This window comes from Echinops telfairi, unplaced genomic scaffold (assembly GCF_000313985.2).
Source record: "Echinops telfairi isolate 266 unplaced genomic scaffold, ASM31398v2 ScPeMD7_7;HRSCAF=31, whole genome shotgun sequence".
Lineage (NCBI taxonomy): Eukaryota > Metazoa > Chordata > Mammalia > Afrosoricida > Tenrecidae > Echinops > Echinops telfairi.
In genome coordinates this window covers 23,901,579-23,903,587 of record NW_022103904.1, presented here as the reverse complement: position 1 = coordinate 23,903,587, position 2,009 = coordinate 23,901,579, and the positions used below count along the sequence as shown (strand labels likewise).

Below are 2,009 nucleotides of genomic sequence, written 5' to 3'. Positions count from 1 at the left end.
GGTAAGTGGTATAGTGGGTTGCATGTTGGCTGCTAACCTCAAGGTCAGCAATTCAAATCAACTGGCTGTTGAGAACTCTGAACACTTTCTATTTCTGGAAAGATTTACAGCCATAGAAACCCACAGGGACAGTTCTACTCTGCCCCTCTATGGTTGCTATGAGTCACGGCCACCCACTGTGATGCTATAGATTGCCGAGACTGGAACCATTTGCCAGATAGAAAGCCCAGTCTTTCTCCTGAGGAGCTGCTGGTGGTTTTGAACTGCCGACCATGCAGATCACAGCCCAATTCATAACCAATATACCACCAGGCCTCCTGTGTATATTTATACACTTACACACACATGTGTGTTGTGAGGTGTTATCGAGTGAGTTCTAACTCATAGGAACTGTGTGTGGTGAAATGCTGCCTGGTACCGCGCCATCCTCACAATCATTATGCTTGAGCCCCTGTTGGGGCCGTTGAACCCCCTGTATCAATCCCACCTTGTCTGGGGTCTTCCTTTTTTATGTTCACTGACCCTGGTCTTCTCTAGGCAGGTCCCTCCTGGTAACCTGTCCAAAGTACGTGCAGTGAAGTCTGGGTGCCCTTGCTTCTAAGGAGCATTCTGACTGTACATCTTTTAAGACAGACTTGTTCTTCTGATAGTCTATATTAATTTTAATATTCTTTGCCAACACCCTAATTCAAATGCATCTGCCATGCATGCCTATGCATGGACACACATACGTATACAGTTGACATTGAGTTCACCCTGATGCATGGCCAGCCCATGTGTATCAGAGTAGAACAGACAACTCTATACAGTTTTCAATGACTGATTTTTCCAAAATCAGTCTGGGTGGACCTAAACCTCCAACCTTTCAGTCAGCAGCCAGGCATGTTAGCCATTTGCACCACCCAGGATCCTGGAGGATTAAAGCCTAAGTCGTGCAGATGATCAAGGGTCAAGAGTCTGAGACTCGGAAAGCCTTTCACAGTCTCATTTATTTGGTCTGGATCTCAGCAATCAGTGCTGGAGGGCCTGCTCAGTTGCCACATGACCTACTTCTGTCTAAACAGTCTAACAGGGTTTTATGGTGGTTCACAAACATCTCTTCATCCACAAGTCACCAAATGAGCCCTCCTTGCCCTCATTTTACACACACACACACACACACACACACACACACACACACACACACACACACACACACACACACACACCGGGGGTAGAGGGGTCCAGGACTTGCCCAAAGTCACAGAACATATGAAGGAGCTTCAAAAAGTTCACGAGAGAACTTTCTTATCTTAACAATTCTGTTCTTCCGTGAGCTTCTGAGCCCTCGTCCAAGAGGGCTTCTTCTTTCTGAGGCTCTTCCCTTCGTCTTGAGGGAGATGAGAACCAGTGCGTCCCACTGGAATGACCCAATCGCGCAAGTTGCCTGCATGCTCACTAGGGCCCTCTGTTTTCATGAGATGATGAAAATTGATATGAACTATCAGTTTTCTATGGATTATATCATAAGCTCTTTGAGGCCCCTCCCTGGCTCTGTACGTGTGTCACGTTTCAGAGCCCTCTGCTTGCACACTGGCCGTGCCAGGGAACTTACTACCACATGAGCAGCTCATTCCATGGAAGGACCGCTCTGCTGGTTAAAGGGACTTTATGGTTTTTCAGTGGTTGCCTGTGAATCACTCTCCCCTGTGTGTAGCACATGCACGAAGAGCATTTGCTTCCCCGTATGCTGCATTTGTTTGGGAACTTTATGGAAGATCCATAAGGATTGGGGAGGAGACTAGAAATGTGTGTTTTTCTATGATGCTTGTTAGTTGTTGACCGTAGGTACAAGAGAAGTGTCCCTGTTTTTGCTGAAGGTAATTTTGTCTGAAATTGAGCATTAACAGAACTGAAATGAAGGTTTCTACAAAGAACTCTGGAGAATGCAGCCTTAACACCAACATTGCAACCTTGGGTTTCAGCAGTTCACTGATCCATCCACTGACACACCCAGCCACCCAGCCACC

At 46.7% G+C, this 2,009-nt stretch overlaps 1 protein-coding gene across 4 annotated transcripts in view; it reads left to right on the top strand.

Moving 5' to 3' along the window:
* The window catches only part of SH3GL3 (SH3 domain containing GRB2 like 3, endophilin A3), a 168,596-nt gene that overhangs the window by 125,651 nt on the left and 40,936 nt on the right, over window positions 1–2,009 (top strand). The window lies entirely within an intron of this gene.